This window comes from Rana temporaria, chromosome 13 (assembly GCF_905171775.1).
Source record: "Rana temporaria chromosome 13, aRanTem1.1, whole genome shotgun sequence".
In the NCBI taxonomy this organism is placed as follows: Eukaryota; Metazoa; Chordata; class Amphibia; order Anura; family Ranidae; genus Rana; species Rana temporaria.
The window spans coordinates 963,418-976,078 of record NC_053501.1 but is presented as its reverse complement, the minus strand read 5'-3'; the positions used below and the strand labels follow the sequence as shown (position 1 = coordinate 976,078).

The 12,661-nt window shown below is 46.8% G+C and overlaps 1 protein-coding gene across 3 annotated transcripts in view; it reads left to right on the top strand.

Annotated features, from left to right (window-relative positions):
* Nucleotides 1-9,183: 9,183 nt before the first annotated feature.
* The window catches only part of MAPK1IP1L (mitogen-activated protein kinase 1 interacting protein 1 like), an 11,647-nt gene continuing 8,169 nt past the window's right edge, over nucleotides 9,184-12,661 (top strand). Inside the window, exon 1 of one of the 3 annotated variants that reach the window (XM_040332067.1) lies at nucleotides 9,184-9,299. The gene's annotated coding sequence lies outside the window, so the exon portion shown is untranslated. The remainder of the gene's footprint in view (nucleotides 9,300-12,661) is intronic. The other 2 variants (XM_040332068.1, XM_040332066.1) reach the window with 2 other exon arrangements.

The window sequence follows — 12,661 nt, the reverse complement described above, 5'->3', positions numbered from 1 at the left end:
GGGGGCGCAGGAAGTTGGAGATTTATTGATTGCAAAACAATTCTTTCCAATTTCCTCATTAAACCGAAACAGCGGCGGCTCCCAGGATCACGCCATTTGTTAGGTCCTCCGGGGGGGGGTCACTCCATTTGTTAGGTCCTCCGGGGGGGGGTCACTCCATTTGTTAGGTCCTCCGGGGGGGGTCATGCCATTTGTTAGGTCCTCCGGGGGGGGATCACGCCATTTGTTAGGTCCTCCGGGGGGGGGGGGTCACACCATTTGTTATGTCCTCCGGGGGGGGTCACACCATTTGTTAGGTCCTCGGGGGGGGATCACGCCATTTGTTAGGTCCTCCGGGGGGGGGGGATCACGCCATTTGTTAGGTCCTCGGGGGGGGATCACGCCATTTGTTAGGTCCTCCGGAGGGGGGGTCACGCCATTTGTTAGGTCCTCCGGGGGGGGATCACGCCATTTGTTAGGTCCTCCGGGGGGGGGGGGTCACGCCATTTGTTAGGTCCTCCGGGGGGGGGGGGGGGTCACGCCATTTGTTAGGTCCTCGGGGGGGGGGGGGGTCACGCCATTTGTTAGGTCTTCTGGGGGGGGTCACACAAATCCCCCCCAAATCACAATTTCTAGCATTCCTCCTAGTACAAAGTACACTCCCCCCTCTACCAGATCACCTCTACTAGCACAAATCCCCCCAAATCAGGCTACAATGATGTGCGCTGGTGAGGCTGCACTGATGGGCACTGGTGAGGCTGCACTGGTGGAACGCTGGTAAAGGCTGCACTGATGGCCTCTGGTGAGGCTGCACTGATGGGCAAGTGATGAGGCTGCACTGATGGGCACTGGTGAGGCTGCACTGATGGGCAAGTGATGAGGCTGCACTGATGGGCACTGGTGAGGCTGCACTGATGGGCACTGGTGAGGCTGCAGTGATGGCGCTTATGAAGATGCACTGATGGACGCTGGTAAGGCTGCACTGATGGGAAAGTGATGAGGCTGCACTGATGGGTGCTGGTAAAGCTGCACTGATGGGTGCTGATGAGGCTGCACTGGTGGAACGCTGGTAAAGGCTGCACTGATGGGTGCTGGTGAGGCTGCAGTGATGGGCCTATCAGTGTAAATGTGCCCTTATGGTGTAGGAAATCGCCGGATGAAAATGCAGATATCTGAATGATGCCTGTAGCTCCTCCCATCATTCAGATGTATCCGCCCACATATCCCAGGACGTCACATGACGGCCGGCGGGCACCGAGTGGTTAAAGGGGGCAATACACGGTATTAAGAGCCGGGGTATGTAAACTTTTGATCATTTGGGGAGTTTCTGGTGTGATCGATAATAAATGGCTTCAGCCGATCTCTGACCATGAGAGATCAGAAATTCTGCCCCCGGGGTATGAAAACTTATGAGCTGTATGTGGTGTGTGTATAGGGAAGGGGGAGGGGCCGTGGCTCTGTTTCCGGATAAGGATCACTCCCCCCCCCCCCCCCGGCAGCCCCAGATCTGTCACCCTGGCGCCCCCCCCCCCGACCCCCCCACTCACAAATCCCAGAAGCCGCCCTCATTAATAATTGACGGATCGCTTCCATTAGGATGAGAGATTTGATTTCCAGCTTCCTGCCCCTCCCCCCCCCCGGGGTTCCACTCATCTCTCCGGATCGACTCATCGATCGCCCGCTTCCTTCCTGACAATTGCCGACCTTTAGCAACCCCTCCGCACTCAATGTCGCAATATTTCCGCCCCCCTCCCCCAGGAGCTTCGTCTGTACTCGCCAGTGGGGGGGGGTCGGATTTCACTCGAAGATTTTAACGGGGGGGGGGGCTTTTGGTGGTATTTGATCACCTCTGCCGTTTTAATTTTTTGCGCTATAAACAAAAATAGAGCGACAAATTTGAAAAAAGTTCAATATTTTTTACTTTTTTCTATAATAAATATCCCCAAAAATATATCAAAAAAATGTTTTCCTCAGTTTAGTCCGATACGTATTCTTCTACCTATTTTTGTTAAAAAAAAAAATCGCAATAAGCGTTTATCGATTGGTTTGCGCAAAAGTTATAGGCCCGGGTTCAGATACCTGAGCGTATCTCTCCGGCCTGCGTAACGTATCTCCGATACTTTACGCCGATCTAACTTTGGGCGCGAGTTCTTTATTCAGAAAGAACTTGTGCCCTTAGTTACGGCGGCGTAACGTATGTGTTGCGGCGTAAGGCCGCGTAATTCAAATGGGGATGTAGGGGGCGTGTATTATTTAAATTTGTGTTGATCCCGCGTTTTTTAAGTTTTGTTTGAACGGCGCATGCGCCGTCCGTAAAATATCCCAGTGTGCATTGCTGTAAATGACGTCGCAAGGTTTCGACGTGAATGTAAATTATGTCCAGCTGTTTTCGTGAACGATGTAAAATTTCAAAACTCGGCGCGGGAACGACGGCCATACTTAACATTGGCTGCACCTCATATAGCAGGGGTAACTATACGCCGGAAAAAGCCGAAAGCAAACAACGTAAAAAACAAGCGCTGGGCGGTCGTTCGTTTCTGAATCGGCGTAAATCCTCATTTGCATATTCCTTGCGTAAACAAATGGAAACGCCACCTAGCGGCCAGCGTGAGATTGCAGCCTAAGATACAACGGTGTAAGTCACTTACGCCTGGCGGATCTTAGGGATATCTATGCGGAACCTGATTCTCTGAACCAGCCGCATAGATCCAACGACCGAGCGCACTCAGAGATACGACGGCGTATCTCTATCTGAATCCGGCCCACTGTGTTTACAAACTATGGGAAAGATTTTTATTATCTTCGATATTTAATTTTTTTACTAGTAATGGCGGCGATCTGCAATTTTTAGCGTGACTGCGACATTGCGACGGACACATCGGACACTTTTTGGGACCATTGTCATTTATACAGCGATCAGTGCTATAAAAATGCCTTGATTACTGTGTAAATGTCACTGGCGGGGGAAGGGGTTATATATGTGTTCCCTCTGTGTGTTCTAACTGTGGGGGGGTGTGAGTGAGTCGGAGAGAAGCCCTCTGGTGGCTGGAAATGGGTAGGACGTCCCCATATAGGACTCCGCCCACCAGTGCCATTGTGCTGCAGTATATCTGCGTGACGCGGTCGGAAACTGGTGAAATGTATGATAGCCGGGTCACAAATCGGCAGCCATTGCCGGTGTTGTCATATTCTGCTCCCTATGGCAGAATGCTACGGAAGTGACGTTGCGGCCAACTGCGCATGCGCGATGCGTTCCAGAGGATTTACGACACTACACACAAGGGAAACCATCAGAATATGTCATACAGGGAGCGGGGGAGGGGGAGACATAATGATACAGAGGGCGGGGCTCAGGGAGGGCATTACTTGCTCTGTATACATAAATATACAAAATAAAAAATGTGCTGATAAGTAAAATCCTTATGAAAGTCTTCAGCCGTCACAGTCCCCTCCCCCCACATTCTATCAAATCCAACCAATGGGATCCAGTCTGGTGGGAAAACACATAATATAGGGCACTGTGACACAATACAAATATACTGGAACACCCACACTGTCAGGCCCCGTACACACGACCGAGTTTCTCGGCAGAATTCAGCCAGAAACTCGGTGGTGTGTACACTTTTCAGCGAGGAACCCGTCGGGCCGAAAAGAGAACATGTTCTCTATTTCCTCGTTAGTCAATGGGAAAAGTCGGCCCGCCGAGTTCCTCGGTCGTGTGTACGGGGCCTCAGAGTGCATTAACCTGCTGTGCAATGCTGGGACTTGTAGTGCCTATCCAGAGCAACCTGTAGTGCAATGCATATACAGCCACTGTACCCATCAAATGCCATCATTGTGCCCATCGTATGCAGCCACTGTGCCCCATCAAATGCAGCCACTGTGCCCATCAAATGCCATCATTGTGCCCATCGTATGCAGACACTGTGCCCATCAAATGCAGACACTGTCCCCATCAAATGCAGCCACTGTGCCCATCAAATGCAGCCACTGTGCCCATCAAATGCAGCCACTGTGCCCCATCAAATGCAGCCACTGTGCCACCTGACAGCTACAGCCGAATGACAGCTACAGCGCGGACCTGCTTTGCCGGGAGGCCATCAATGGATGTCCTCCCCTTCGCACGCTCCCCGCGCGCCCCTGCAGGGCGTGCGCGCCGCGTGCTGTGATCACCGAGTCTCGGGGTGATCACAGAACCGAGTAAGGGGCCGGTCCCGCCCCTTACCACGTGATCAGCAGTCAGCCAATGACAGCTGATCACGTGATGTAAACAAAACCTTGGTGATCATTTTTTTTCCTCCTTATGCTGACAGCTGGAGGAGAAAAAAAAGCCGATCACCGGCTCTTGTGTACAATGGGACATCGGTCCCGAAGAGGAAGAGGCAATTCTGCCTCATGTGTGCCCACCAGTACCCCTGCCAGTGCCCACCAGTGCAAAAAAAGTGCCACCTATCAATGCCCACCAGTGGTGCTCATCAGTGCCACCTAGCAGTGCCGATCAGTGCCCATCACTGCCACCCATCAGTGCCCATCACTGACACCTATCAGTGCTCATCACTGACACCCATCAGTGCCCATCACTGACACCCATCAGTGCCCATCATTGCCACATATCAGTGCCACTTCTCAATGCCCTTCAGTGTCACCTCTCAGTGCCCACCAGTGTCATGCCTATGAGTGCCGCCTCATCAGCGTACATCAATGAAGGACAACAACAATTACCTGTTTGCTAAATGTTATAACAAAATATAAAACAGTTTTGTATTTTTTTTTTTATTCTGTCTTTTCTAATTATTTTAACAAGAAATAAAATCTCTATTAAAGCTGTTACATTGTATCTTTCTGTATTACATTGTATCTTTCTGTATTACATTGTATCTTTCTGTATCTTTCTGTATCTTTCTGTATCACATTGTATCTTTCTGTATCTTTCTGTATTACATTGTATCTTTCTGTATCTTTCTGTATCACATTGTATCTTTCTGTATCTTTCTGTATCACATTGTATCTTTCTGTAGCTTCTGTTATTTCTAAACGTTTTCAGGCTGATTTATTTTTTATTTTTTGCCGATCTTCTCCGTTTACACAACAACACCGATGTGTTCTATCGAATAATGCCGCTCGTCTTATAATGCCTCCGACGATCTGCGCATGCGCACTTTGTAACGTCAGTCCACCTGTTCTCCAGAGGCACATTATCCAACGATCAGCAAAGCGCAGAAGGAGAAACTAATCGTCGCATTCTGCCTCGCTGTCTCCGCCCGTGCGGCGAGACGTCACCGATCACATCAGAGGCGGAAGACGGATCTACGCTATTTGTCAGAACCCCCGATCTGCGCATACGCAGTTTTGATGTCACGCGAGCTGATCAAAAGATCAGCTGGCGTGACGTTACATCACGTGAGACTACGGCGGCAGAGCGGCTCTCCTGTGCCGGATCGCGTACCTAGTATGTAATCCGGTGTCCTGACGAGAAATGCCCGCGCAGTAGTGCGCATGCGCAGTACGGAGCCGCCAAAAGACACCGAACATTGAAATTGACTTTCAGCTGTAGACGGTGCCTGCGCAAAATAGCCGACATTGTGTCACACGCTCCCGATGCTCGTGCGAGTCTGCAAGGGGCGGATTTCTTCATGATGGGCTTGTGTAAGGGGCGGATGCCTTACAGAAGTGTACGTGTGAAGAAATACGCGATTTGCACGAGCATCGGGAGCGCACGTGCAGGGCCGCCATCGGGAATTATAGGGGCCCTTACACAGCTTCAGGCATGGGCCCCCTGGAATTGAGAAGAGGGGGGGCCGTCAATTGAGAAGCGGGGGGGTGCTAAAAAAAAAAAAAAGGGGGGGTAGCCATCCGGGCCCCTGGGGACCTCTGGGCCCTTTATTAAAAATATATATATATATATACAGGGGAACCTCGGATTACATAATCCGTTCCAGGAGAATGCTTGTAATCCAAAGCACTCTCATATCAAAGCGAGTTTCCCCATAGAAGTCAATGGAAATGACTTCTATTGTTTGCAGTACCGCATGTGGCCAGAGGTGGCAGGGCACTGGAAACACTTGGGAACAGATGACATACTACTCCCCCCTGTACTCTGTATTACATACTACTGACCCCTGCACTCTGTATTACATACTACTGACCCCTGTACTCTGTATTACATACTACTGACCCCTGCACTCTGTATTACATACTACTGATCCCTGTACTCTGTATTACATACTACTGACCCCTGTACTCTGTATTACATACTACTGACCCCTGTACCCTGCATTACATACTACTGACCCCTGTACTCTGTGTTACATACTACTGACCCCTGTACTCTGTATTACTTACTACTGACCCCTGTACTCTGTATTACTTACTACTGACCCCTGTACTCTGTATTACATACTACTGACCCCTGTACTCTGTATTACATACTACTGACCCCTGTACTCTGTATTACATACTACTGACCCCTGTACTCTGTATTACATACTACTGACCCCTGTACTCTGTATTACATACTACTGACCCCTGTACTCTGTATTACATACTACTGATCCCTGTACTCTGTATTACATACTACTGACCCCTGTACTCTGTATTACATACTACTGACCCCTGTACTCTGCATTACATACTACTGACCCCTGTACTCTGTATTACATACTACTGACCCCTGTACTCTGTATTACATACTACTGACCCCTGTACTCTGCATTACATACTACTGACCCCTGTACTCTGCATTACATACTACTGACCCCTGTACTCTGTATTACTTACTACTGACCCCTGTACTCTGTATTACTTACTACTGACCCCTGTACTCTGTATTACATACTACTGATCCCTGTACTCTGTATTACTTACTACTGACCCCTGTACTCTGCATTACATACTACTGACCCCTGTACTCTGTATTACTTACTACTGACCCCTGTACTCTGTATTACTTACTACTGACCCCTGTACTCTGTATTACATACTACTGATCCCTGTACTCTGTATTACTTACTACTGACCCCTGTACTCTGTATTACATACTACTGACCCCTGTACTCTGTATTACTTACTACTGACCCCTGTACTCTGCATTACATACTACTGACCCCTGTACTCTGTATTACTTACTACTGACCCCTGTACTCTGTATTACATACTACTGATCCCTGTACTCTGCATTACATACTACTGACCCCTGTACTCTGTATTACATACTACTGACCCCTGTACTCTGTATTACATACTACTGACCCCTGTACTCTGTATTACATACTACTGACCCCTGTACTCTGTATTACATACTACTGACCCCTGTACTCTGTATTACATACTACTGACCCCTGTACTCTGTATTACATACTACTGACCCCTGTACTCTGTATTACTTACTACTGACCCCTGTACTCTGTATTACTTACCACTGACCCCTGTACTCTGTATTACTTACTACTGACCCCTGTACTCTGTATTACATACTACTGACCCCTGTACTCTGTATTACTTACTACTGACCCCTGTACTCTGTATTACTTACTACTGACCCCTGTACTCTGTATTACATACTACTGACCCCTGTACTCTGTATTACTTACTACTGATCCCTGTACTCTGTATTACATACTACTGACCCCTGTACTCTGCATTACATACTACTGACCCCTGTACTCTGTATTACTTACTACTGACCCCTGTACTCTGTATTACATACTACTGATCCCTGTACTCTGCATTACATACTACTGACCCCTGCACTCTGTATTACATACTACTGACCCCTGTACTCTGTATTACATACTACTGACCCCTGTACTCTGTATTACTTACTACTGACCCCTGTACTCTGTATTACTTACTACTGACCCCTGTACTCTGTATTACATACTACTGATCCCTGTACTCTGCATTACATACTACTGACCCCTGCACTCTGTATTACATACTACTGATCCCTGTACTCTGCATTACATACTACTGACCCCTGTACTCTGTATTACTTACTACTGACCCCTGTACTCTGCATTACATACTACTGACCCCTGTACTCTGTATTACTTACTACTGACCCCTGTACTCTGTATTACATACTACTGATCCCTGTACTCTGTATTACATACTACTGATCCCTGTACTCTGTATTACATACTACTGACCCCTGTACTCTGTATTACATACTACTGATCCCTGTACTCTGCATTACATACTACTGACCCCTGTACTCTGCATTACATACTACTGACCCCTGTACTCTGTATTACATACTACTGACCCCTGTACTCTGTATTACATACTACTGACCCCTGCACTCTGCATTACATACTACTGACCCCTGTACTCTGTATTACATACTACTGACCCCTGTACTCTGTATTACTTATTACTGATCCCTGTACTCTGTATTACATACTACTGACCCCTGCACTCTGCATTACATACTACTGACCCCTGTACTCTGTATTACTTATTACTGGTTTCTGAACTTTGTATGGAGCTCTTGCTGTGTTATGTTTGCTCGGTGTAGTTAGGTAGGTCCTCCCATGTGGGGTGTCCCTCTGGGAGTGTTGTGTTTGCTCGGTGTAGGTAGGTCCCCCCCTCCCCCATGTGGGGTGTCCCTCTGGGAGTGTTATGTTTGCTCGGTGTAGGTAGGTAGGTCCCCTCCCTCCCCATGTAGGGTGTCCCTCTGGGAGTGTTGTGTTTGCTCGGTGTAGGTAGGTAGGTAGGTAGGTCCCCCCCTCCCCCATGTGGGGTGTCCCTCTGGGAGTGTTGCTGTGGCTCTGTGTAGGTAGGTAGGTCCCTCCCTCCCCCATGTAGGGTGTCCCTCTGGGAGTGTTGCTGTGGCTCTGTGTAGGTAGGTAGGTCCCCTCCCTCCCCCATGTAGGGTGTCCCTCTGGGAGTGTTGCTGTGGCTCTGTGTAGGTAGGTAGGTCCCCTCCCTCCCCCATGTAGGGTGTCCCTCTGGGAGTGTTGCTGTGGCTCTGTGTAGGTAGGTAGGTAGGTCCCCCCCCTCCCCCATGTAGGGTGTCCCTCTGGGAGTGTTTGCTTTGTAGGTAGGTCCCCCCCTCCCCCATGTAGGGTGTCCCTCTGGGAGTGTTTGCTTTGTAGGTAGGTCCCCTCCCTCCCCCATGTAGGGTGTCCCTCTGGGAGTGTTGCTGTGGCTCTGCATTCCTCCAGCAGTGATCGGGTGATAATGGGTGTGACTGTCATTCAGCCTTTGAACCCGGGCTGGGTGACGGTAGAAAAGCTTCCTCTTCCTGGGAGGTTCCCTTTCTCTCTCTCTCTCCTCTCAGAGCCCCTCGCTGCACCGAAGACCACAAATCTGCGCTAGAGGTACGTCTAACCGTCTACGCCAATGGCGTCCGCCGCCGCCGAGAAACTTCCCCCGGGAATTCCTCCCCGCCGCCGTCTAATTATATCTCCATTTCATGTCAAATATTTCCTGACAACTTGTCCGACACCCCGGGACTCCATTCCCCCCCCAGGGACTTCTCCTGTCCGGATCCTTTAAACTACAATCCCCCCCCCCTTGTCCCCCTATAGCTGGGAGTCTTCTGTAGTCTTTATATGTAACTTTATATCCTTTAATGTCATTTTATTTATAATACAAAATGTTACAACACAGCGAGTAGAAACTTGTAGCAACTTCGGCCACCCCGGCCCTTTATATTGTGTGTGTGTGTGTGTGTGTATATATATATATTGTGTGTGTGTGTGTGTGTGTGTGTGTGTGTGTGTGTGTGTGTGTGTGTGTGTGTGTGTGTGTGTGTGTGTGTGTGTGTGTGTGTATACACACATATATATATATATATATATCTATATATATATATCATACATACACACACACACACACACACACACACACACGATTTTTCATTCTTGTTTTTATATCGGTGGAATAATTTGGGATTTCGTTGTTGATCTCTGTGAACTTCCTTCTCTGTGGCACGGCCGGAGTGAGTCAGTCTAATATATATATATATATTGCACACTATGGGGGTTGAGTTACTAAAGGCAAATATACTGTGTAGTTGCTCCAGATCTGAAGGGGACACTCAAGGAAAATAAGAAACAGCATTGCTTGCACATGATTGGATAATAGAAATCAGCAGTTCCCCTAATTTCTGATTCCCCCTCCCCCCAGTGTTAAAATCCAACTAAAACAATTTGAGATGAATAAAACTGCATTTTAGTCAAAAGACTTAGGCAGGCCATACATTATACAACATTTTTAAAAAATAAAAATAAAAAAATGTATTACTTCGTACAATTTTCTTTTACAGATTTCCTTTAGATTTACCAAAACCATATAATATGAGGTCAAATCTAAACACTTTCAATGTGTGTGCAATCAGGCCGGCCCTTGTACTACACGGTTGAAGGTAAATCTAAAGAAAATTGTATGGTGTATGGCCAGCTTTAGATAAGAACTGAATTGAAGTTTTGACGTAAAAATGAACGCTTGTCTGTAGTGCGTGTTTATACCTCCATAAGATAAATAAGAACATATTCCTTTTTTTTTTTTTCTCTAGCAGTATATAATGAGTTTGGAAATTGTAAAGAAATTCTTAAATAATGCGTTACAATTTAACTTCACCCAGTAGATTTTGGATGACTAAAATTCGTTTTAGTAGAATAAAATGTACTGGAGATTTTAGTCGACTAAATACGACTAAAACAATTGCAGAAGACAAAAATGGGACTAAAACCAAATTTGCTGCCAAAATTAACACTGTCCCCTCCCCCTCTCAGATCACCTGCACCCAAAGGGCCCCTTCACACCTGAGGAGGGTTTTCAGCTGATAAAAAGCTCATCTCCAAAGTTCCTGATCGCCCAACAAATAAATTCCCCTTCATTTCCATGTCCCCCGTTCACATCTGAGCGTTCTGTCGCCTGAAGCGAAACGCCGGCTGCTGTGATTTCGGTGAAGTCTGATTGGTTGCTGAGAGCGATTGCACTTTGCTGCTGGAGCCGCTCATTCAATAAGGTTTTACTTTGCTAAGCACTGCGCAGAATGTTTGGTATTTAAATCTTGTGTTGTTATTATTATTATTATTATTATAATTATAGTATGCATGAGGCCTTAGACCCGGTTCACACGGACAACACGACTTGCTGAGCGACTCGGCAAAGCGATCTGCATGCGACTTCAGAGGCAACTTGTAAAATGACTTCAGTATTGAAATCAATGCGAGTCGCCCCAAAAGTCGTACAGGAACCTTTTTCTAAGTCGGAGCGACTTAAGTCTCTCCTATTACAACGGTTCCATATTACAGAGCGGAGTGCGACTTGAGTTTCTCCTATTAGAACGGTTCCATATTACAGAGCGGAGTGCGACTTGAGTCTCTCCTATTAGAACGGTTCCATATTACAGAGCGGAGTGCGACTTGAGTCTCTCCTATTAGAACGGTTCCATATTACAGAGCGGAGTGCGACTTGAGTCTCTCCTATTAGAACGGTTCCATATTACAGAGCGGAGTGCGACTTGAGTCTCTCCTATTAGAACGGTTCCATATTACAGAGCGGAGTGCGACTTGAGTCTCTCCTATTAGAACGGTTCCATATTACAGAGCGGAGTGCGACTTGAGTCTTTCCTATTAGAACGGTTCCATATTGCAGAGCGGAGTGCGACCGAGTCCCCTGACAAGTCACCCATAGGCGTGTCGGGTGTGCCTGGGCACACCCTAATGACCCCTGTGCAGCGCAGATTCCCCCCTGCTGATATTTCACCAAAGCTTCTAAAAAATAAAAAATATAAATAAAATGGTAAAAAATAAAAAAACTACTGACACTGTCCACTTCCCTACTGACACCAACCTCTGCCCTACTACATTTTAAAATGTGTGTGTGTGTGTGTGTTTATATATATATATATTGTGTTTGGAGTGCGCACTCTAATGCAATAGGCTGCGCACACCTATGGAGTCACCCCGGTGTGAACCGCCTCTAATAATAATAATAATAATACAGGGATTTTTATGATTCAGGATTACTATAATAAGGCCTCGTGCACACAGGACGTTTTGCAGCGTTTTTGCATTGGTGTGTGTTGTGTGTGTGTGTGTGTGTTTTTTTTTTTTTTTTTTTTTTTTTAACACTATAACCCCTACAAAAACGTATGGTTCATAAACGCAGAATAGCGTGTTTTATTTTTATTTTTTTTTGCATTTTTTCAGTTAGAGTGTTTTTACAGCTGAAAAACTTTTCTTTACACGTAATAATAATATGTAAAGAAGAGTTTTTCAGCTGTAAAAACACGCTAACTCTGAAAAATGCAAAAAAAATAAAATGCTATTCTGCGTTTACAAGCGTTTTTGATCCATAAGCTATAAAGTTTTGGTTAAAAAAAAAAAAAAATAACTCTAATGTAAAAATGCTACAAAACGTCCCATGTGCATGAGGCCTTATTATAATAATAAATCCTGTATTAATATCTCTGTATCAATAATAATAATCCCCCTTGTCTCTCACCTGACTGTTCGGGTTTGTTAACATGAGCAACCAGGGGGCGGGGGCTGGGGGGGTAATAATGGCTTCTATGGTGTTACTGCTCTTTGACCACCTTCCTTCAAGAGGAACTTCAGTTCTCTTTCATTTTTGCCCCACCCCCTCTCTGGCACCACCATCTTTACTATTCTTGCGCATGCGCAGACGTTCCGAAGGGCTCTGCCTGGCTTTTGGGTTTCAGCAAAGC